Source organism: Ursus arctos, unplaced genomic scaffold (genome assembly GCF_023065955.2).
Source record: "Ursus arctos isolate Adak ecotype North America unplaced genomic scaffold, UrsArc2.0 scaffold_36, whole genome shotgun sequence".
Taxonomy (NCBI): Eukaryota; Metazoa; Chordata; class Mammalia; order Carnivora; family Ursidae; genus Ursus; species Ursus arctos.
Genome location: NW_026623050.1, coordinates 26,622,710 through 26,648,420, shown reverse-complemented (window position 1 = coordinate 26,648,420; position 25,711 = coordinate 26,622,710). Strand labels below are relative to the sequence as shown.

The following is a 25,711-nucleotide window of genomic DNA, read 5'->3' as shown; positions in this document are numbered from 1 at the left end:
AAGGAATTTAGTTCTAGATGCTCAGGTCCATAAATGCTCTAAAAATTGCACTTTGTCGTTAAGCCACGTGGCTATGAGAGATGGTTGCGGAAGCACCCCTTGCTCGGAGGGACTCCCCAGTGCCCGGGACCAGCCTGGCTTCACTCTTCCATCTACAATGGCCAACACTGGCTCAGACTCGCACTGGCTATGGGTGCTGAGGGGCCCTCTATTCTGTCCTTGTGCCTGGACACCAAGACCAAAGCCTGGAACAAAGTGATATCAGAAAGCCTGTCTCCTGACAAAACAGTCCAACCACCACCTCCCTCTCTGCTTCTCCTTTCAAAAACATCTCCCTAGCTCACGTCTGTGGGGCAAGAAATCAAAGAACCAAAATTAATATAACAAAAGCAGAGGGTTGAACTCAAATAAACAGCTGCTATTCCATCAAGGGAAAAACAAACCAACCACCCCAAAAGCGGTCCACATTCTGAAATCCACTCCATGAATCCAACACAGAGGTAGGTCAGCCATGCCTCAGCTCAACCGTGTGACTTTGCCTGCACGGAGCAGCGTCCAGCAAGAATCTATTTTAATAAAGCCACGTGGTTTGCAGCAACTGCTTCTCTTGGCCACCAATAGGTCAGAGAAGAACCCCCTTCAGAGCTGGTGAGGACTGAAGTCAGTGCCTACCTGCCTCCTCACACTGCCTGCTGGTCAGACCGGCCATACCTCCCATCAGGGGACTTGCTCTTCCCCCAGAAGCAGAAACAGCTGTCCACCCTCCACCCCCCACCACCTTCATCAAGTTTCCAGTCTTCCAGAATGTTCTGGCCCCACCCAATGTCCTGCATGTCTGGCTCTACTACTTCACAGAATCAGCAGAATATAGAAAGGAAACAAAATCCACAGACCCAGGGTTCACAGAGATAGCCGTGTCCTCCTGGGGTGTTCTTTCCAAAGCATGTTGAAAGAACCACAGGATCAATCTAGGGCACAAACATCCTTAGCTTCAAGTTGATATTCTGGGTTTCTGTTCAACAAATATTTGAGCGCCTAGTTAGAACAAGGCACGGTCAATACACCCCAGGTTACGCTTGCACAAGGGCTCTCGGATAATTCCCTTTCCCCGGCGCACACAGCAATATGGATTTCATGAAAGCTGACGTCCAGGAACAGGGCACCACTGTTCCTTACTGAGTTACTGGAGCAAAGAAAAGGATATGCCAATTTGCCAAGTATTTGCAACCTCTGCTATGCCTGGAACTCTTCCAGGAACATCAAGAAAGAACACATCTACACACACACACACACACACACACACACACACACACACGACACACACTATGCAAATACAAGGTTACAAAGAGCTTGCCGCACTAGACATGTTTCCACCCCTGTTCATCTGCCTTTTCCCCACCTTTTCCCTCTTTCCTCCTCCACAGAGAAAGCGACTTCTTCCAGTACCTTAATCATTATTTCAGTAAGCCATTTCTAGAAGGAAGAGCAAAGAAATGTACTATACTGTTTTTCACCCCACAATTTTCCTGTATGCATCAGCCAATAAAAGAAAAGCCATGGGACGCCTGGGTGGCTCAGTCAGTTAAGCAGCTGCCTTTGGCTCAGGTCATGATCCCAGGGTCCTGGGATCAAGTCCCATATTGGGCTGCCTGCTGAGCCGGGAGTCTGCTTCTCCCTCTGCCCCCACCCCAACTCCTGTGCTCTCATACTCTCTCTGACAAAAAAAATAAAATCTTAAGAAAAGGAAAGAAAAAACCATAACACACATGGTGAATTGCTCCCTAAGGTCACCTCTAAATCTCCACTGAGAATTTTTTTGGGGGTAACTCTACTGAAACTTGCTTTATAAAGGTTTTTCTCCCCCAAAACAGTCTATGATCAGAGGGTGGAAGGTTACCTTAGGAATGGGTGCTCCAGGAAATGAAAAACGTCCCAAAGCAGATTAGAGCCTAGAATAGTGGCAAGGCTACGGAGCTTATATTTGCCCTTTTCAGGAAAATAGGACCCTTTGTGTCCACTGTGCAGGTTTTCTTCCACATGTCTGTGGTGAGAAGCTGTTCTAGAAATACATGGCAAACCGGATGCCTTCCTTTCTGGTTCTCACTGCTTATAGTAACTGTACAGACCCATGAAAAGATGCTGAGGACCCAGATGCCCCTGGGGGGGGGGGGGCAGGAAGCACAAGGCCATAAGCTCAAGGACAGAGTGGGGACTAGGGAAGAGGCACCAACCTGGGCCTGGAGTACCTAGTACACACCTGTTCCAGGACAGAACTTCCCACTTTCTACAACTTTTCCCTGTCTTTAGAAGATCTAGAAAATCAAGGAACATTATTTTTTTTTTCAAATTTCATTATAACAGTGTTACCTCTAATTGCCATGCGATACATTAGATAGCCCAAAACTCATTCCTCTTATAACTTAAAGTTTGTACCCTTTGACCAACATCTCTCCATTTCTTCTACCTCCCAGCACCTGGTGACCACCATTCCATACTGTTTCTAGGAGTTCAGCTTTATTAGATTTCCCACTTGAGTGAGGATAGACAGTATTTGTCTTTCTCTGACTTATTTCACTTAGCATAATGCCCTCAAGGTACACCCATGTTGGCACAAACAGCACAAGTCCTCCTTTTTCATAGCTAAATAATATTCCATGGTATCCATATACACTGCAGCTTTATATACTCTTCAAGGAACTTCATCTTTAAGGAATTTAAAGCCTGGAGTATTTAACATTAAGAAGAGCAAGCTCAGGTTGGAAGTGACCAACTCTGAGAACTACACAGAACGCCACAGGTAACTTCCCCTCCTGGTTGTTTTTTTGTGTTTTTGTTTATTTGTTTTGGTGGGTTGTTTGTTTTTTTTGTTTGTTCGTATGTTTGTGTGAGAGAGAGAGAAAAGGAGCATAAAGGGTCCCTCGTTAACTCTGGGAATGTTCAGGCTGGAAGGACACAGAGTCCCTTAGGGTTAGATGGGAACTCAAAGCCCAGACTGCCCTCACACCAACCCCCAGCCCCTCCCCGCACACAGACAGTCCCAAAACCCCATTTTGGTCTCTCTTCTCATTCATTACAGTCCTCCCTGTAGATGCTCTCAAGGCTTCCCACAGGAACACCTAACACAGCACAAAATCACCCATTTGTGGAATTATTTCACTGGTTCAATAACTATTTGTTAAGGGCCAGGCATGTGTTAGAGGCTCCATCTTACAGTGTTTAATTAATGCCGGGCCCTCCCACTACTGAGTGAGCCTCATAAGGGCAGAGACCATGTCTACACTGTATAAATGATAACCATAGTCCCTGACATAGAGTCAGGCATAACAGGCACTCAATGAGTATAGGAGGAATATAGTCCAACCACGTTATTGCAGAGTTGTTGTTTTTTTTTAAAGATTTCATTTATTTATTTGAAAGAGAAAATGAATGAGAGAGAGAGCACGAGCAGGGGGGAGAGTCAGAGGGAGAGAGAGCAGCAGACTCCCTGCTAAGCAGGGAGTCCAGTGTGGGGCTCGATCCTAGGACCCTGGGATTACGGCCTGAGCTCAAGGCAGACACTTAACCAACTGAGCCACCCAGATGCCCCATTATTGCAGAGTTAAGCATACTCAGTTCTTGAACAATTCGATTATATGGACCAAGTCATGCTCCTAGACAGTAACAGGCAAAAGACCAAGACCCAAGGCTTCCTCAGGAACACTGACAGTGAAGGTTATCAAATACTGCTTTGGGGAAAGCAACTTTAAATGAGGTATCATATGGATTACAAGGCTCTAAAGTTGGACAGAGAGCACTACCTGCAAATCCCAGACCTGTGTCTCTGCACTGGACACCTGTGAATGGCCTCGATCAGACTCATTTCCTCCTCACAGTCTCTGCTTCTGTTTGTGCTTCTGAAGAAGCTGACTTTACTCCTCAGCTTCTGGATGCATATCCTAGAGCCAAGAAAATCCTAGAAACACAGAACTAGATCCCTAATACTAACATGCATCTCTGGATCAAACCATACCTGAAGCCCATTACATTTACTTCAAAAGGATGTCTTACAGGGGCATGTGGGTGGCTCAGTCGGTTAAGCATCCAACTCTTGATTCCGGCTCAGAGTCACGATCTCAGGGTCATGAGACTGAACCCTGCATCAAGCTCCACGCAGAACATGGAGCCTGCTTAAGATTCTCCCTCCTCCTCTGCCCCTTCCCAGGCTCACTCTCACTCTGTCTCTAAAGAAAAAAAAAATTTAATAATTTTAAAAAGCCCAAAAAGACATCTTATAGATCAGTATGTGACAAGAACCTACTGCAATGTCTGGCACCTATCAAGTCTTAAGTATTCTGTGCTTCCTAGGGATTCATCACCAAATTCCTCTAGATAATCTTTTCACCTAGTGTATTAAATCGTTTGCAAATAATCTGCAACTTAGTGAAGCAGCTCAAGCAGCCAGAAGTAAAGGCTTAAAAAGCTTGACAGTCACTGATAAAGGCTCAATACAAAATGGAAACAAGCGTTTCTGAAGTTACCATAAGTATCCATACAATCATATCTACAGGCAGAGTCACAGACTTTATACACATGTGTAAACATAAACAGGGCACTATGAAAGTCTCACTTTTAACCCAACATTTCACGAAGACATCCACTGTATAAAGGTGGATATTATCAGCTGTGCTGTGTGTGGCTCATTCTCTTCCCATCATGGCCCCTCCCCACCTTCCCACCCCTCATGCACATAATACACAAGGAGTATCTGGGCAAGTGAGGTACCAGTCAAGTGGTCCTCGGGGTGGACCCTAGGACTGGGGTGGTCCATAGAGATGTTTCCCTGGGCAAGCTGAGGCAGAGAAGAAGAAGACATACAGGCATGCCCTTGCGAGAACCACCCAGAGACAAAACCAGAAAACCCCGACTGTCTAGAATCCATGGGGCAAATTCCAGGCCAGACACAAGAGAAAGAGCCAAGGATGTCAAGAGCAAGAAATAACAGAGTGGGGAAGCAAAAGTGGAATTCGGCCAAGATAGTGGCCAGTAACAGCAATGGTCAACACTCAGCAAGCACAGCACTATGCAAGATCTTCACTCACATTAGCTCTCACTGAATCCTCACAAAAACCAGTGGAGCTGTTATTTTTCCCATTTTTGCAATTATGAAAATTTTAAACATACACAAAAGTACGGCGAACAGTTCAATGAGATGTCATTAGAACAGAGCTACAAAAGTCCTCCATGGGGGTAGATTCTTAATGTATCAGCAAATTATGTCAACAAGCTTGGGCAGAAATGTGAGTCAACCTCATCAATTTGACTTCATGAGCTTACGGCCTGGTTCCTGAAACCTGCCAGTCTCCCCTCACCTGAGTAAGAACAGCATTTCTTTCTGTTCCATCGTCAACAGTGATCACAGCAAACATCCACAGGACAGCAGAACTGAGTTCCCACATCGCAGAGATCAGAGAATGATCTCTGAATCCCTCCCCTCCTTCATACATCCCACTAGGACACACCAATGTATCCCGGTACTGAACTCTTCGGTGATTCTCCCTAGGAGTATGTTAATTTTGTCTTTCCAACTAGATCATGCACTGTGCCCCTGTGAATCCACTGTCTAACCCCCTTCGAGATCAAATGCCAACTACTGTGCCCAGGCAGAAAGGCGTGCCACACTCTGGCCTTCACTTAGTTCTCCAGTTTGTCACCATCCTAACACCCCACGGACATGGAACATCTTGGGGCTCCACAGTGAGCTCCCAGCCGTCTACAAATGTTTTCCCACCTAAGATCCTTTGGTTGAGAGGTCTCCCCTCTTAACCACCACCCACCAGCATCGCCAAGCAGCCTTGCTCTTGCTAACATTCCTTTCCTTACCTCACTCTGAAAGCCCTTTGTGATAACCTAGTCCACTCTAAGATAGAGTTGAGTACCATGCCTTTGTAGTCCCATAATGCCTTCTACATATCTCTCTGTGCACACCCACCACATCATTGTATAGTGGTGGTTCTTAGGTATCCCACTCCCACCGTTATGGAGTGCTCCTTGAGAAACATCTACTCATTTTTTAAATTTTTGTTGTTATGTTTAATGGCAACCCAGGACACAATGAGTTCATTTGGACTGAGTTTGAGTATGACATTTATACATATCTGCACAGTAAGCAGCTGGAGGTCTAGTAAAGTCCAAATATTTACTTTTGCTCATTTTTTAGTGTCTGGTGCCTAACAATGTGCCTGACACATAGGTCTTCAGATAAGGTTTACTGAATACAACAAGCCAGTTAAAGGGTAAGATGATGGCCAGATGGATAGCAGGGAGCACACCTTCAACTTTTAAAAGTCTCTCCAGACAGCTTCATGGCCAGTAGGTGCTTAGATGTCTGACCCACTGAGGGAATGAACCCTTGGGTTAATCGCCCACCATCCACTGGGACTCCCTCCTTCCAGTTCCACAGGTGGCCACTAATGCTAGGGTTCAGGCTTTTGATAGACAGGCTTTGCGCTCACCCTGCTCCTGCCTCCATGGTGAAATGCCGACTTTAATCACAGCCTCTGTCAGGCCCTTGTCTGAAAAGGACTGCACACTTCTAGCCCCTCTGGCTACCCTTCCCCACTAAGGCTGCACTCTCGTCCCACTCACGTGCACAGTCCTTTCTCAGACCTGGGCCTACTCAGTGGTGCATGCGTAGGAAATGCCACTGTCACCACCAGGAAGACTATTCGAAGCACAGTGCACTGGTCCAGGTACAAATCTCGCCCATTCTTGGTACATACAGAATAGGACCGCCCTCTCCACATCCAAAATCCTATGCATGTATAAACATGAAAATGCTTCTGAGAAAGTTCATCTACCAGCACTGCCTTGGAAGTGGTCTACTTACAATTTGACTCAGGTTGTGGTGGAGGGGTGGCAGAGCACCAGGGAGAGGAAATCCAATCTTTCCCTGCAAGGAAGCTATGGTTTCTACTTTGAGGCTAGCCTTAAAATTTAGATTCCACTGGTATTCTCTCTGCAAATCACGACTGAACCATCCTTAATTTCTCACCAGAGGCAAGTGATAGGATACTGTATTTTAAAGTCTATTGTCATTTTCTGCTCCCCTGAAAAAAAAAGATGTTTTATTATGATAATCAGCAGGTTACAAAGCACTCACCCTCTCTCCAGAGTAAATCACATCAGACAGATCTTCCCCCAGATTTTTTTTAAGCATTCCATTTGTTCTCAGAAGTTCTAACAATTTCTCAGACTGACAGTCCTAGGCTTACTGATTCACAAGTGGCCTAAGTCTGTCAAGTAGGGATATTTTACTTCACATAGAAAGGGGTCAGAGGGGAGGATTTAATCTTTTAATTTACAGGCAGCACTTAGCTCTTTTTGCCTCTTTGAGAGTGTATATGGAACCATGTGGATGTAGAAATCAAACTAAGACACCCCCCCCAAATCTAAAACCAAGGAAGGACCTTCTAAAGGCCCCTCAAGCCACACAACACAAAATCTGCTTCTTTAAATACATGTTCCTGAAAAGGACTTTTCTGTTGCAAAATCTGCCAGTAGTTTATTAGTCTGACAACAGGTGAGCTCCAATCTCACACTTCCGAGGCCTTGGATGAATTGTTACATCTAATGCAGAATACTGGTAACAATACTTTGCCGCGAGGAAACTGCCAAGAATTCGGGCTAGTTGAGCAGAAATGCTTCTAGGCGCTCAATACTACACGGCCATTCATTACTGTTGTCCTTAAACTCTTGGTAAAAGAATGGAGGTGGTCTTCAAGGGGTAAAACCAAGACAAGGCTGGTGTTCAAGGCCTGGGAGAAGCCGAGTTGCCACAGAGAGAGAAAGTGTAGACATTTAGGAGCCCTCCCAGACACTATACTAAGGAAAGGATTGAATGTCTGAGCTGGGCTCTTAAGACCAAAAAACATCCGCAGAGTACAGAAGCTGGGCGCTCGATCTGGCTTTAAGTTGACAGAACCACCCCTTTCAAACTACTCTTTGTGTCCTTCTCATCCATCATCTAGCCTCTTGGATGAGCCCACCGCTGGGAAAACTATCCAGGACTGTGAGCTGGGATTAAGGCCCAGCTGAGGCACTGAGCAAGTAAATCACTTCTTCCCTTGAGGTTCAGTTGCCTTATCCAGGAAATGGGTTAGTTCTAAGCCTCCAGTGAGATGATAATCTTTCAGAAATTTTTATAAGGCATGGCATTACTCCACCTTCCAGGAGCTGTGGCCCTCTGGGTAAACTGGTTCAGCTTGTGGATTAAATAAGCACTGTACAAAGACCAGCCCCCAACTCCTGAATATCAAGGAGCTGTCAGTCCTAGACATGAAGGGGTTCCCTGAATACTGCTTATTGAGAAAAGTGGTATTTAAAAGCAACATCACAGCATCTATTATTGGAAACAGGCTGGTCAGGAAAGGATTCCAGGGACTTGATAAAGCCCTAGCAAGAGAGCATCCATCTATCGCTTCCATCTCTCCCACAATGAAAGCACAATTGAGCCTGGGACAGCACTGAGCCGGACGTCCGTACGACTGTAATGCTGCTCAGATGGCCCACAGAGGGAGGAGCACAGATGTGTCGTACAGGTCAGCAGTCTTTCACCGCAAGCAGGAAAAAACACAAAGTTTACGAACACTTAGTCATCATCAATCATCAGTAAGTCATTTTTCTTGAATCCTTTTCAAAAATGCACCCAAATGGGTGCTACAGAAGAACAAAAACGAAGAATTAAAAGCACCCATGGCTGAGAAATGGGATATGGACCCTGACAAGAACCCATGATCTTTTGACACACAGGTACTTTAAGGGAGAATCCGAGAGAAGTGGTCCCAGGCCTGGCTGTCCATCAGGAACACCTGGGCAGCTTTACAAAGGCCAATAGCTGGGCCCCACACTACATATTCTAGTTTAACTGGTCTGGATTATGGCCTGGGCACTTGTTGTGATAAATGCTTCCCCACACTGCAAACCTCTAATTAAGAGGGTCTTCAAACTGCAAAGCAAATGAGTGTTAGGAAACAGTTTTGAAACTTACGCTAATTTTAAGACAAGGGATTTCCAACAGAAACAGCAATCGACGACAATGACAGAGACAAATCAGTAACAATAATAGTAGAAACCAAGAGAAGGCCATGTTTCAGTTTGCCATTTTAAGGAGGAAAACTCCACAAGCACGATTATGAAAAACAAATGCAAGGAACCCAGCATGGTGGTGATTTCCTGGCTTTATGCATTTGTCAAAACCCATACATACACACACAACAGAGTTATTGCATGGAAATTAAAAATAAATTTAAAACATACAGAGAAAAAAAAAAATCAAGTGATGCATTCATTTATTCCAGTAATTCTCCATCTTTACTAAATACTACAAATCACCCAGGGAGCTTTTAAAAATCCTGCTGCCTCGGCTGCACCTAGATCAGTGACGTCAGAATCTCTGGTGAACTCCCAGAACAGTAGGAAAAATCAGGCTGAAGTCACGTTAACACGTATCCATACGAGTGCGCCTTCCAAAGCCATCCCATCTTCACCTACCTTCCACTCATCCCGGGAAGATGACTAAATCTTTTTTTTTTCCCATCAACTTTTGTTGGGTTTCAAGATATTGGCATGACCTACAAGCCAAACAAAAGAGGTGCCTCGATACCCCCTAGTAGCAAACAACATTGCCTCAAAACCTGCTGACAGGGCAGTAGTTCTCAAACATGGAAATCCCCTGGAAGGTGGTTCCAAGACACAGGCTGCTGACCCCACTCTGGAGTTACCTGATTCAGGGGGTCTGGGGTGGGGCTGCAGAACCTGCATTTCTAACAAGTTCCTAGGTGCTGCTGCTGGGAGGACCACATTCTAAGGAAATCTGAACTAAACCAATGATCAGAGACACAAGAGCCAGGGCTGAAGCTGAACCAGACAGTTCTCCAGCCAAGACAGCCAGAGCATGCAAACTCCTGGTCAGTGAACAAGCTGTATTTAGAAACTGACCTTTGGGAAGACATTCTGAAGATTTGCATGTACCACAGAACAGATCATCTCATCTAGAGACAACTGGCCCCCAAAGGGGGTTGCACAAACCAGCATTGGCATCCCCTAGCACTGGTTCCAAATGCAGCAGGTCAGGCCTTACGCCAGACCTTACTGGGTCAGAAACTGTCTGAACAGGATCCCTCGGGGATTAAATGCACATTCAGTCAGCCTTGACCAACTCCCTCACTCCCACCACAGATGCTGAGCACCCACTCTGCACAACACCTAGCACTCAACAGGGCTGACACGCCTCTGCCTTCCTGGAGCACCTGTGGAGCAAAGGGTAAAACTAAAGCCCAGAGCTGTGGGGCTTGCCAAGGCCACAGAGCCAGCAAGGCAGGGACAGATTTAGAATCCATGTCTCCTAAACCCTGTATAGTAGCAGAAACAATACCGGCGACTGCCTCTGTCAAAATCGCAAACATAGGGGCGCCTGGGTAGCGCAGTCGTTAAAGCGTCTGCCTTCGGCTCAGGGCGTGATCCCGGCGTACCGGGATCGAGTCCCACATCGGGCTCCTCCGCTATGAGCCTGCTTCTTCCTCTCCCACTCCCCCTGCTGTGTTCCCTCTCTCGCTGGCTGTCTCTCTGTCACATAAATAAATAAAAAAATCTTTAAAAAAAAAAAAAAAATCGCAAACATAATTCCAAGAAAAGAGGATACCAAAAAAATAAATTACAAGTCAGCTTCTACATTATCAGGTTAGGAGATCCACTTCTCCTACCTCTCATTGATGTCTACTCTGACTAAACCAACATTGCTGGATTATACTGGCCGACACAGGGTGTTTATGTAACTAAGTTTTTGTCAGATCTCAGAACAAGATGAAGAGGTATTAGGTGGGAAAACATCTTGACCACAGGCATCACCTAATACTCAAGATCCTTCTTTTCATACTTAAATCTATTCAAATAGTTAACCTCCTGATCTGACCAAAAGTTATTGCTCTGATACATTTTGGTAATGATCCAATTATTGGTGTTTCTTACTTCTTCCTAATCATCTTCCTAAAATGTAATGCTCTGATATATTTCAGTAATGATCCAATTATTAGTGTTTCTTCTTCCTAAATTATGGTCCAGTTGGAGGAGCACTAACACTTGTCTACCGGTGTGTTTTACATAGATTATCTCACTCAATCTCATTGTTCCTATCATAGAAAGAAGAAAAACAAGAATAAAAGGCATACAGGTAGCCCGGCTGAGTAGGCAGAGCCAGGCTTTAAATCTAATTCTATCTGTCTGACTCCTAATTCCTTCTACTCAAAGTGAGGTCCTCAGACCTCCCACCTGGGAACAGGTTAGAAATGCAGACCGCTAAATTCCCAGCCTGGACCTGCTAAATCAGAACCTGCATTTTAATCCTTGGTGATCGATGTCCACACTGACGTCTGGGAAGCCCTGAACGCACTATCCCAAAGCCAAGTGACCCAGCTTCCATTAATCAAAACCAACAGCACACACCTTTGGGTCACGCCATGAGCAGACAGCTGTCAATCACCCAAGCCTCAAAGCCACAGAATGCGGTGCTTGTTATATCACTAACTCATGGTAATTCACAGGGCTTGCTGCATGGGGTCCTTCTCAACAGCTGCCCACAGATTGCAGGACATAAAGACCGACCTCCCTCCCTGGGCAGAGTGCCAGGATAGTCCATAGTCCTGTGCTAGTATCAGCAAACACCCTAAAGGCATAAATATTGTCATGATTCAAATCCTCCAAGCATTGCCCACAGGAGGCAAACTTTTTCATAAAATAATTAATGACGTGAGAAAGAAGAATATTCTCAGAACAAAAATCATATTATCTTAGTCTCTCTCTCTAAACACACACACACACACACACACACACACGAGACACACATATATATATAAAAAATGATCCTTAGAGTCTAGAAATTTGAATTAGGGCTACACACACACACACACACACACGAGACACACATATATATATAAAAAATGATTCTTAGAGTCTAGAAATTTGAATTAGGGCTCCTGCAACTAAATGAAAACTGGATCCAAATAGATCACTGTCAGGAAGAAGGGAAGGGAGAGCAGGTGCAGACAAAGCAACGTAAGCCCAGCAGCTCTCCCTGACTTGCCTACTTCAAAGTTTGAGTTAACGTGGAGTTTCTCAAAGTGCGGATCACAGACCACCTGCTTCAGAATCACATCAATATTAAAAATGCATGCTCCCGGGTCCAAGAAGTCCCATGTTTAACAATCCCTTTCCTATGGGTCCTTGCACACATAAATATTTGAGGCCAGCTGCCCACCTTGCCCAGGTACAAGTTAAGGAGAACTGTCGGACTCGTTAATCTTATCTTCACCACTGTGAAACACCAAAATTTCCAATTTTCTGAGGAAGAACCCATCAGGGAAGTTGAGTGTTTTGCCCAAGGTCATACAGCAGGTGAGCAACCATGACTTACCCACTCAGGCCTTTTCAACTCGATCAAGGCATCAAATTCACACAAACCAAAGAACAGGGAAGCATGATCTTGTTGCCAAATCAGTATTTGCTGTATGAAGCAAGCACAATATTTTTCCAAAAGAAAAAAGAAAAGAAGAGAAAAAGAAAGAGATTTGATCTTTTTTGTAGCCGTGTTTCAGGGAATGCTCTGGGCCCTACTTCCCAGGATGGGACCACAACTGCCAATAGGGACCATCACACATCATATTGTAAGGGGCTATGCTGAGCAGCTGGCTGGGGGCTATGTATGACCACCACCTACCATCCCAATGGCCTGATCAAAGTTCATTCAGCTTCAAATTCAAGCTATTCCCAGCGAATACCATTCTCGGTCACTTAGATTCTTCCTTCCACTACGTAAACCTTGGTCACTCATCACCTGGGGGACACCCACACTTACTCTCAATGATTCCCAAATGGACTGGCTTCAGGAGAGTCGCCCGAAGCTCAACCTAAAATACAGACTCCTGAACCCCTTCGAGCTTGGGGATAATGATTCAGTGATGAAAAGCAAATCCATAATAGCAGTGGGGAAGCGGGAGGGCAGGGGGACTCTCATGCTTAAAGTTGAGTGGGGAAGGCCCAGTATAACACAAAAACTGGAAGCCATAGAAGATGGATAAATTCAACTGAATCTGTTTTTTAAAAATATACATGGCTGGGGCACCTGGGTGGCTCAGTCAGTTAAGCATCTGCCTTTGGCTCAGGTCACAATCACAGGGTCCTGGGATCGAGCCCGCATTGGGCTCCCTGCTCAGCAGACAGTCTGCTTCTCCCTCTGCCCCTCTCCCTGGCTCATGCTCTCTCCTTCTTTGTGTCAACTAAATAAAATCTATAAAAAATAAAAATTAATATACAATATACATTAATTTAAAGACCAATGATAAACTAGAAAAAATTACTTGCAACTCTAAAAAAGAGCTTTCTTATTAAGAGCTCTAACAAATGGACAGGAAATAGACCAACAACCTAACAAAAAAAGGCACAGAACAAGAAAAGTGAGAAAAGGAGTTCTTAAAAGACGGTTAACCCCACATACAGGAGAAATGCAAATTAAAACTACACCAAGACACTTCTTCGTCTGTTGGAAAGACAAGGATCACCATGTCTAACAGTAAGGATACAGGTTTGGAGAAATCAGCCTTCTTTTACATCTTTTCTCCACAGAAAAAAATCTGGCAGTGTCTCTCGAGCTGTAAAGTTTACAATCCTACTTTTAGGATTTCATTTTATAGACAAATTGACATGTATGCCAAATCCTGTTTGTTCATGGATATTAAGAATCACAAAATATTAGAGACCAAAAATGTCTATCAACAGGGAACTAGGGAAGTTATGATGTATCCAATGACAGAACACTAAGCAGCCATAAAAACAACAACAAACCAGGCAGTTCTACAAGTATTTATATGCAGAGAGTCACAAAATACACAGCAAAACACTCAAAAGTAAGCGGAGTATGCTATCCTTGCACTTTACAATACATATAGTTGTTTAAGTACAATATACACACGAGTGCTGGTCTACACAGACGATCTCTGGAGGGACACGAAGAACATAGGAGTAGTTGCCTGAGAGAAGCTGCCTGACCACAGAAGGAAGGATAATTACTGTCCCCACAGATCTGCCCTCCATGCAGGTACTAATTATTCCGATAAAAAATTTAAGAACAACCAAGAGAGGGGCACCTGGGTGGCTCAGTTGGTTAAGCCTCTGCCTTCAGCTCTGGTCATGATCCCGGAGTCCCAGGATCGAGCCTCATATAGGACTTCCCGCTTAGTGGGGAGTCTGCTTCTCTCTCTGCCCCTCACGCCGCTGTGTGCACGCTTTCGTGCTCTCTCAAATAAACAAAATCTTGAAAAAACAAAACTAAGGAGGATACCTGGCTGCTCAGTCAGAAGAGACTGTGACTCCTCATCTTGGGGTCATGAGTTCGAGCCCCATGTTGGATATATAGATTACTTAAAACAAAAATAAAAATAAAAACTTTAAGGAAAAGCACTGAAAGCATGTAAATACATGCATGCCATGTCTAAAATATCTATGTTATACACGTGTTATTCTTATAATCTGGAAAAGTTACGAATTTTTAAAATTGCACAGAGAAAAAGACTAGAAGGAATCTATTAAAATGACAAGAAGGTGTGGGTTTTGGAGGAACTGTTTTATTCTTCCACTTCTATATTACTTCAGTAATGATCATCTTATACTTTTACAGAAACAAAAGACACACTTTTCTCTTTGAGAAAAAAAAGGCTGGCAGTGGTTAAGAACCACCAGTAAAAGCCAGCCCAGAAATTGAGAGTTAAAGCCTTACTGTATTCAGTTATAAATCTCCATTAACTCCAGGTTAAAATAAAACCTGTTAGAATCTTCCTGTGTCTACTGTGGGAATAAGATGGAAGAAGTTTTTGGCAAAGTTCCCAAGCCATGTGCTCATCTTTGGGACTGACTCACCACTATTTCCCCAAGGATGTGAGGTCATTTTTGTCAGTGACAGATATGTTGTTTTTACTAACGGGAAGAGTCCCTCCTGCTGTGTGCAAACACCTGTAGTCCAAACAGGTGATCAGCCAGGTGGGCTTCTCATTCAGTAAGGTTTTGCTTTAGCACCCACAATACAGGCCAATGGTTTCTTGAGGCAAGAGCATTGGGAATTTTGTCCCCAACCCCAGGAGTACAAGGACAAAGTTCCCAGTTCAACCAGCCAGGACCCTATAATGGGTGCCAGGGGGACATTCGGCATACATCCCAGAGACGACCAAACCTTGCCATACAATCATCATCTAAAATGATCTCTGGAGAATTCAAAGATAACTCTAAACACCTGATAGCTTCCCCAGTTCCACAAGCTGCACGGTTTCAAAAAGTCAACACACGCTCCCAACACCCATGTCCCTCGAATTTTCCCTTGCAGCCTTCCCATGCATCAAAGGGAAGCTCAAGGCTCAGTGTCTCTGGTACACAGTGTACATGGGTGCGTGTACCTGTCTGTGTTTGCAAGTGTGTATACTACAGACGCACGTGTAGACTAGCAGGCTCTCTACAGCCCGTCTGTTGCATATACGCACACATCCTGCAATACCCATGCATCTACTGGTCTTGTGAACTCTACGGCATGACCTTCAGTTACTCATGGCTTCATCTTGCACACATAGGATAAGCTCCCAGAGAACAGGAGCCGGCTTCTATAACCCTTCCATTACTTCTCACACAGCAACAGAACATTACCAAACTTCCCAGGAGAACTGGAAATCGCTTGGGGGCAGGGTCTGTGAGAGATCCATTTGGGCCAGCATCCTGAGCTGATGGAGACCTGAAATTGTAAGTTTTTGCTTCTATTTGGAGGTGAAACACCTTTCAGATCTGAAGGATCCTGCCCAGCAAAGCAAGTTCATTAAACCGCTGCAGGAAGGTTCCCGGAGACCACCGTAATGAGCCAGGCCACCCCACAGCAGAGGCTGCTGTTGGGTCCCGGTTTTGGTTTCATGGGGCCTCAAAGGGGACTCTGAGAGGATGCAGAAACAGTCTCAGGAATGCCCGTATACATGCCAGCAAGCGAGAGTGCCCAAGAGTGATGGCTACACGTGAGCAGCCTGCATGTCTAAAGGCAATGCACCCGTGTTTTCACGGTCATTAGAAAAACAGATGCTGATGTTTTTCCTGAAATATTTTGTTTATTGGGTTTGTGGAATATCCTTTATAGAAGACGAAATAATAAATGCATGAGCTACATGACCAAGCCCATCCCTGCCACTCTCATCCACCCTTCGTGCCCACTTCCATCGTTGACACGGGACTAAAGCCTTTCCTTGCTCCTCTTCCAGCTGCTCTTCTAGCAGTCCCCAGCGGCAGCACAGGCCGAATCCAATACCACACCATGAGCAGTCCAGAGAGGATCAGAATGCCTCGGCAGGACAGTAGGGGAGGGATGTTGACCAAGGCGGCCTGAACTAGAGGCAGGGGTGTGGAGAGCTGATAGAGGAGGGTGCCATCCAGCCCCTCTCAGCTCCACTGAACACCAAGAGCACCTGTGGAGATGCCACCTCTCTGGGCTTTGTCTGTACCTCCCTTCAACACCCCAGGGGTCCTTCTGCACAAAATAGTCCCCAAGTCTAAGCCCAGGTCCTATAGTTCCGCAAGGCACAAAGGACACACTGGTACTAAAGGTATAATACAAGAAAACAAAGCACAGGAAGTTAAAACAGACAAGACAAAGCTGATGGCAGTCAATTTTCACCAATTTCTGATACCCGAGGAAAAGATCATACTGAATTGTAACATTACCAAAGAAAAGAAATGGTACTAAGCTCGAGCACAGTTCTGCCAGTGGCCTGAGCGTATAGAACTCTGCCTCGCACCACCGAGCTCCAATGAGGAAGCCTAAACTGCTCCCCACACACATCCCTGTGAGGATGGGAACTTTGCATTAAAAACAACAACAAAAAACCCACCAAAACTTTGGAGTGTAAAATCCTCCATTTACAAAGCTCCTATTCAGTTTTTTAAAAGGTAGTGATTTTAATTTATGTACCAACAAGACACTTTAATTCCCCCACATTGAACAGGCTATGTTATCAGGGCATAGGAATGCTGGAATAGCCCAGAATTCCCATAAACAAGGAGTCCCAGCTGGTTTTAAGGACTTTCCCTCCTCAGGGACTATCAAGGTAGGGATATATAGTTACAAAATGCCTAATTGGGAAGCAGAGAGTGGTTTCTGTGTCAAACAACCCTACACCCTGGGTCCCTCAAAAGGAAATAAGAACAGCTCCTAATCCTCAGTAACCACGGGTGGCAGGGGTTGGGGGGGCACAGGGTGGATTCACCTCCCTACTGCTCTGCCTCCACGTCACCCTCCAAGACTGTGAGCTCGTTCCAGCTGAGGTCTGCATGCTCAATAGGACAAAGGAACTGAAGGTTATCTCACAATCCTGGAGCACTGGGCAACCCACTCGCTTCTTGTCTTTTATTTCTAACTTGACTGGTTTTAATTTTTTTAAGTTGTCTATATGGTACTGACTCTTTCAAATTTTAAGGTACACGTGGTCATTTTCCATACACGTTCCACATGTGCTCTTAGAAGTACGCTCTAGGTATAGGAGCTGTCTTCTACGTATGTCCACTAGATTAAGTTTCTATGCCTTTACTATTTTGTCTGATACTTCAGTTACTAAGAAAGATCTGTTAAATTCTCCCACTATGCCATGGTGTTGTCAACTTCTCCCCTTGACATTAAGTCAGTTACCTTCCCTATATCTGAGAAATTATTAAGGGCAAACAAGTTTAGAATTATTATATGTCCCACATCAACAGTGTTGCAGATTTACATTTTACAAACAGCTCTGAAATCTCTGTAGGCTGGGGTGTGAGGTCCCAACTCCATAACCTGCTCTAAGCCCCCGTTTGTTCATCCCTAAAAACAGGGTATACCTTGAACCTCAGAGTTCTTGAGAGGATGAACTAAGACAGTATACTTAGTGTAGTGCCCCTCTCTCAGAAGGCCAGCTGCTAATAAAATGGTCTACGACTTAAGATCACGCAGCCATTTGCCAGGGTGGAAGCAGAACCCTCTAACCTCTCCATCAGGCGGCAGGATAAGGTGTGGGAGGGAGGCAGAGATATACCAAGTGTTTATTTCAGGGCTTCACCGGTGGGGAAGTACAGGATAACACTACCCTGTCCATACCCCACTGAGAATGTTAAGTCACATGTCAGCCGAACACTCGGTGTCCCCCAACTGCATTGCAATGGCCCAGCCTACCTTGTTCTGGGGTAGATTTCCCCTTGCCGCTGGCTTGAGGGCTCTGCTGAAACAGCTGCACAATGATACACTTTATAACTCTGATTCTGAGAAACACCTGGCATACTTCAAGAAGGTAAGAGTATCTAAATTGTAGATAACTTTTGAAGCCTTACCCCAGCCCCGGGATCCATGGAATTGTGTGTCTGTGTGTGTTTCAGAGGCAGGGTGGGGAATATCTGTGTGTGAAAGCAATTTCAGGGCGGACCATTCATTTTGTTAACAGTTTCCAAATCCTTTACAACATTCTCCCACATCCCAGCAGGGTGAGGGAATCTTTGTCAAAGTCAAAGTTAATTGCACATCAGAGGGAGAAGATGCAATTTTCTTCTCTGGCTTTTGAACTCTGAAATTGACGCTGGGGAGTCATTCTGTCCTGAAAATGTCAGCTGCAGGAAAATACAACAAAACAAGGCAGAATAAAGTAGCAAGGAAACCTGCCAAACAGAAGAACATCCTTAGAAAGCCTCAAGGGTTAGCAAGTCACTGATTTCTTTAAAATAAAAAAGTAGTAATTTTAAAAAGAAAAAAAAAAAACCTCACCCCTGTTAAAACAAAAAAACTCCTGCACCCTGCAAAAAGGTTTTCACCTCCAAGTGCATCAGAAACAGGTAACTACAGGAAGCCCGGGGGGTGTGCAGGAGGGTGCTGGGTCTGGCTGCCAGGATCTGGTAGAGACCTGCCCACACAATTGGCTGGGCAGCGCCTGGCAAGCTGACCCATTTTTCATTCATGAGAACTTGGTAAGTGACTATCGCCAGCCTAAAACCTTATTCCTTATTTGGAAATCAATCCCTTGATACAATATAGAAACCAACCAACTGTATAGTTTGTCTCCCCCCGCAAAAAATTTTTCCCTAGAATTTACTGACATAGGTTATTTCTTGCTATCTTTCTTCTCCTAAAAGGGAGAAGTCAGCCACTCAGACACCCCACTTTCTTTAATCCTTAAGAGTCTCTCCACTTGAGCCCAATATCAACCACGCGAGTGACGTGTCCATAAGGGGCCACCTTAACCTCACTCCAAGGCCCCCAGTCTTTACTCTCCTCAAAACCACTGCACAGACATCAAAAAGTGAGCCACAGGGAAGACAGACATAGGTGGGAAGTCATCTACAGGGCACAGAAAAAGCACTTAGGGTCACCTCTCCCTTTGAGCATCAGGTGTGCTATTTCTCCACCTTTGGCCCAGAATTCAAAGAACTAGACACACTTCACTGTCAACCTGTGTGAGGGACAAAGGAATGACTGCAAAAAGACGGGGAGGCCGTCAAGTGCAATGCTCTCTCCTTGCTCCCAACCAAGCCACCAGGACAAGCAATCTAATTTAACCCTTCACCGTGATGAGGACAAAATACGTGAAGAATTGAACGTATACACTCCTCAAAAATTAAACAACTCCATACAAAGGTAAAATGTCCTGCTCTGGCAAAACTGAAACGGCTTAAAAGCATAAAGCTGAACAAAAAAAAATCAAAGTGGGTGCAGTAATGCCTCAGCAAAGCTGGATTTAAAACTAAACCTTTTTCCTCTCCTCTGCACACCTCCCCTCCTTCGATCTGAGCGTTTTATTATTATTATTATTTAAAGGAACCCAAAACCACCCTGAAAACCTGACAAACAAGGCTGGCAGCACGAACACACTTCCTGCAAAACCAGCCAGACCTCTCGTTCCCCAGAGACCACCCCCACCCCCAGCCAACCCCTTCCTCGGGACCAGCTTGCAATTTTGAAGGCCTCAGCCTGCTGCAGGCTCCTTTGCCCAGCAAAGCAATAAAGTTATTGTTCCTCTTTAGTCCAAACTCTATCTTCATTTAACATATTTCGGCTCCAGAGCACAGAGGTCAGTGTTTGACAACAAATCCACATAGTGAAGAATGAAAAGAAAGCCATCCAAGAGACTTCTTTATGAGTTATCCTATCTCCCTCAGATTTCTTTTTTCCATCTTTCTGATTTTCCAGCTAATTAAGGAATAGCACGCTGGTGGAACAAATTCCAACCGAATTCCGTTCCTGTTCCCCACTTCTATCAAAGTAACTCCAGTTAACGTTTTGACGCACGTGACTTCAAGCGTTTTCCATACAAATGGCAACTACCACGAACTGAACACTTGTGTTATGTCGGGTCCAATTCCAACTCTTGACCTGTATGAATCCAGCAGCTTCTTTACGCCTTCTCCACGAGGCGGGTATTTCTAACCCACGTTACGAACAAAGACAGGCTCAGAATGGCAGGTTGTTCGTCCAAATACATGCCCCCGCACACCACTAGCAAGTCCAACTTCTAAAATGGACGTACTTTTAAATAAACCACTGAGTGAATTAACACTGAACCACTTTATACACAATTTAATGCTCCCTTCCCCACTTAACATATATGGCTACCTTTCCATCCACTTCCTTGGTTCCTGTACTGTGGCTACGATTCATGCTTCTTAGAGAGACTGAATTTATTGCCCTGCTGCTGACAGAGGGGTAGAAATAAAAGCTACACACAATTCTACACCCTTGTTCATTCCAGATGGAAGCTCTGAGGGTCATTCTGGGTTTTTTAGCCACTGCGGGGAGTTTGTGTGAGTGCTGTAGACACACGTACGCTTGTGCGTACATAACCTACTGAGCCGACTGTGCCTTGAACAAACTTTAGAGGGAAATTTGAGGTTCTTCCAAAAAGCCAAGAACTAGACATGTGCCATTTCTCTTCAGAAGGGGAATTAATGAACACAATTTTGGGAGACATACAACTCTACCATGGTAAAGATTTCAGATTCCCCAAAAAAGATGGCATATATTCCTCAGTTCTTGGCTCAAACTTTTTTTCTTTTTTAAACAGTAACTGAAAGACTTCAGGAACTTTAGGAATATTTTCTTGGAAATACTATTTTAACTTCACATATGCATAATACACTCCCTTCCAGAAACTACACTTTATTAAAAATTATATAGCCAATTTTATAGTTTTCAACCATCAAACCAATTAGCTGCAACAAATTACAGTCTGTGCCCCTGACCCACTTACCCTCCCCCACCCCATCACTTTTCCTTGCTGGCCCGATCCTAGCAGCTGGGGTACCCTCCATCAGTCAGCCTATGAAGATAGAAGAATACCAGAATACTCGATTTCCTATTCTCCATCTTGCAGAGAGGCAGCACTTCCAAGGTTAAGCTTATTTAATATGCTATCATCATCTCTTGCTAATGATTTAAACGGAAAAGGCACAGGAAGCAAATTCCCTCAGTGTCTCATTTAATGAGCCACTAGGGAAGCAGTTTAAAATAAGGGTGTGAGCAGTAACAGAAAAACCAACCGGGCCCAGGCCCAGACCTCCTTCACTTGGTTCCTGTTAATATTTAGGAGATATTTACAAATGTAAATGAGAAATACTTTCCCCCCACCCAAGGGTGCTAGACCAGCCAACTCAAGTGTTGCAATGATGTCCTCCATTTATATGAAAAGCAGTCAGGAGAAAGGGGTTAAACAGGGGGATAGAGGCCCAGCTGTGGTCAATACTGTGGGCTCTGGAGCCCCTGGCTCTGCCACTTACAGCTCTATGACCTTGGCAAGGGGCTTCACCATTCAATGCCTCAGTTTATCTGTAAGATGGGAATATAGGTAGTAACTACCTCTGAAAATCTTTATGAAGCTTAAGTAATACTTCTAAACCACTTAGAACTTTGTGTGGCACCAGTGCTCAATAAATCTCAACTAGTATATATTCTTCCATCATTATACTTCTATCCCACACTAAGAAGGCAACACTCACAGTGGCTCTCTACTGTGCACCATACTTTTGCACACATTATCCCAATGGGTCCTCAAAACACTCTCATGAGGCAGATAGGAATGCAAGGATGCTGTTTACGAACCCGAGGCACAGACAAGTTTCAGCTCTTATCACAAGCTAGCTAGTAACCTGAAATCTAAACCCAAGTCTGTTTGTCTTCAAAAAGCCATGTTCCTCCTACCTCCCCCCAAGCCCTACATGCCTTGCCTTAGACACAGCAACTCAGAGGACATTTAATGAGTATTCACTATCTGCTAGGCCAATATAAATGCCCTGCGTACCACTGTCTCTCACAGCAACCTCATAGATAGGCAAAATCATCACTCCCATTTTCCAGATGAGGCTGAAAACAGAGGCTTCAATAGCTCAAGGTCAAGTACTAAGTGAAAGGAAAATAAAGTACGTACAAATGAGACCCAGGAGAAGGCTGTGGAGTCTTTCATGATGGGTCTAGCAACAAGAAGAAAAAAGGAGGATACATTTGCTCAACATGTCCAGTCAACCTTTTAACCATCAAATCAGCAGGTCAGAAGAGTTAACACTTTGTTTTTCACAGTAGGAAATTTGCTAAGACAGGAAGCTCCTACTTTTCTGATAATAACGCTAGCAATATGTTCGACATTTTAACCAAATTAGAATCTAAGTAGAATCTCCCAACAACCTCTAGGGAAAAGTTATTTTTGCTAAAAAGTAAACAGGCACAAAATTAAAACATTGGAGTGGGAAATAATTAGTCAGATTCATTACAGAACACCCATCACCACCTCATTTTCCTCCAGGGCCCTACAGAAGGGGGGAGGGGTAAACAACCACAACCCCTAACAAACTGACAAAGGAAACAAGAACATTTTTGCTTGTGATATCTTTGTTCCTATACAGATTCAACAGTCATTTTTTCATATAAAAACATGAAACCTCCCATTTTATTCCGAATAGGATACTTCAAAATTTACAGTGATTTCCCACTGACAGCAGTTTAGGGTGTTCAAAAAAAACCAGACAAATGGAGAGGGCTGAGCCTTCAGAGCAGTAAAGCTAGACAGACGAATTAGAACAGTAAGGCACAAACACAGGAAGGGGGAGGGGGCACAGTGGATGGGGGACACTGAAGGTACAGAACAGGGGAAGGGAGGTCATTACACTCCCAAGTTAGTAACGTAAGCTCTAGAAGCCCTTGGCTGTAGAAACATCTATCTCTACCATCCACCCTCCACCACAAACGGACGAGCGCACTCACTGGCCTTCACTGATCTCTAGTGAAACAAGCTGCCCACAGTGAATGGGAGGGGTGGTTCCATACTATCTTCCAAGCTCTAGCATCCCAGAGCAACACCATCACTTGAGGTTCACATGAAACCCATGGTTGCCCTCCTCTAAAACTCAGGACTAAGTTTCTGAAAATAGAATTCTTCCTCCTTATCACATAATTGCTTACTTCACCTCCTATCTACAATTCCACATAAAAAGCTCAAAAGCTTTCGGCTATCAAAAGGGTGCTAGGCACAGCTAGTCACAATGATTGCATCGTGTGAGGCAAATGCGTAGTAACAGGATGAACCACTTGCCTGCCAGAGCTTCTGTCCAATTAGCCAGGCAGGCAGGGACCAATGGCATGGAAGGCAGAAGGACACCTAGCCTTCAATCAGGGGAAGAAATAAGAGGCAGGAGGAGAAAGCCAGACTGCAGCAGTCGTCTACAGGCACGCATGCACCCAAAGTTGAAATCAAAGGAAGGAAGATAACCGGAGGTCATCAACAACTCTGCGCAGTGAATGTCTTCCCTCATGACAGGCCAATTTGATCTTGGTGGTAGTCAAAGCCAACTTCAAGTGAAATTTAGGATTCTGCAGTTAGAGCAGCACAACTCCTCAGTAGATGTTCAAGTACTGTGAGTAGGACCAAAATAAATGTACAACCCACAGGAAAACACTGAGGACATAAACCCAAGAGGGCAGGATGCTGTGTGTCATTTGCTCAGAGGAGAGAATGGAAAAATCACGCATTATTCTGAACCCAATTTAAAAGCTCTCATTTCATTACAGATGGCCAACAGACAAATGAAAAGACGCTCAACATCACTCATCATCAGGGAAATACAAATCAAAACTGCAATGAGGTATCACTTCACACCTGTCAGAATAGCTAAAACCAAAAACACAAGAAACAACAGGTGTTGGCCAGGATGCAGAGAAAAAGGAACCCTTGTACACTATTGGTGGAAATGCAAACTGGTGCAGCCACTATGGAAAACAGTAAGGAGATTCCTCAAAAAATTAAAAATGGAACTACCCTATGATCCAGTAATTGTACTACTGGGTATTTACCCAAAGACTACAAGAACACTAACTCAAAGGGATACACGCACCCCCCTATGTTTATTGCAGCACTATTTACAATACAAGATATGGAAACAGCCCAAGCGTCCACCGATAGATGAATAAAGAAGGTGTGGTATATGCATAGACATACACACACACACAGTCAAGTATTACTCAGCCATAATAAAGAATGAAATCTTGCCATTTGCAAAGACATGCATGGAGCTAAAGAGTATTATCCTAAGTGAAATAAGTCAGGGAAAGACATACCATATGATTTCATTTATATGTGGAATTTAATAAACAAATGAGCAAAGGAAAACAAAAGAGAGACAAACCTAGAAACAGACTAACTCCAGAGAACAGATGTTTACCAGAGGGGAGGTGGGTGGGGTATGAGTGAAACAGGTGATGGGGATTAAGAGTACACTTACCACAATGAACACTGAGTAATGTATAGAACTGCTGAATCCCTGTATTGCACACCTGAAACTAGTAACTGTAGTTAATATACGGTATTAAAGTAAAAAATAATTAAAATAGATTTTGCAGCAAGACAACATACAATGAAAGCTCTCATTTGGCTAAACCAATTATCAATTATGAGCACACCAAGCCCTTTTTTTTTTTTAAGCCCTCTTTCAATACCGCCTTACCTTCAGTCCTTAAGTACTAGAAGACAAGGTGCAACTGGAACAGAATACAACATGGGTTCTGCTTGGACAAGTCACTCTACCTGTCTAAGCCTGTGTCTCCATCTACAAAAAAGAGCTGGTTGGACTAGATAACCCGCAAGGCACAGCCGAATTCTCCAGTCTTCAGTTTGGGGATTCTCCTATACAACTGTTGGCAACGTCTGGGCCACAGTCCTGTCATGGCTGAGCTCCCTTCCCCCACTCGGGACCTAGCTGGAAAGGGAGGTGACCAGCGTGGGTTTCAGTCAAGTGTGGGAGGCACGTAGTGCAGGTGTAGCTGGTATGAGGCAAACCCAGCACACCTGAAGGAAAGGCAAAGAGTGCCTGCGGGAGGACCACAGCTACATTCTGCTGGATTTGCTTCTAGCTTCTATTTTACCATCTCTCCACTGCCAAAAGAATTCACAGGAGTCTGACAGAAGAACACAAACATGTAGAAACGGCAGTTAAAATTAAGATAAAATTAAAAAGCAGTAACCATACAGCTCTTTTCTCTAGAATATTGATCGTTTCGTCATTGGTAGCATGTCTACACAGATAAGCCTAAGGATAACATCTCCACAATGAACAATCCTGCAAACCTCTAGCATCCTTTTCTTAAGTGAGATTGCTCATCAGAAACTTA

At 44.4% G+C, this 25,711-nt stretch overlaps 1 protein-coding gene across 18 annotated transcripts in view; it reads right to left on the bottom strand.

Annotated features, from left to right (window-relative positions):
- TLN2 (talin 2) overlaps positions 1–25,711 on the bottom strand; it is a 416,400-nt gene that overhangs the window by 288,900 nt on the left and 101,789 nt on the right. The window contains exon 1 of one of the 18 annotated variants that reach the window (XM_048219853.2): positions 673–14,511. The exons of 16 other annotated variants lie outside the window; for them this stretch is intronic. The gene's annotated coding sequence lies outside the window, so the exon portion shown is untranslated. Of the gene's footprint in view, positions 1–672; positions 14,512–25,711 lie in introns of those variants that run through there. One more of the 18 variants, XM_048219849.2, reaches the window with a different exon arrangement.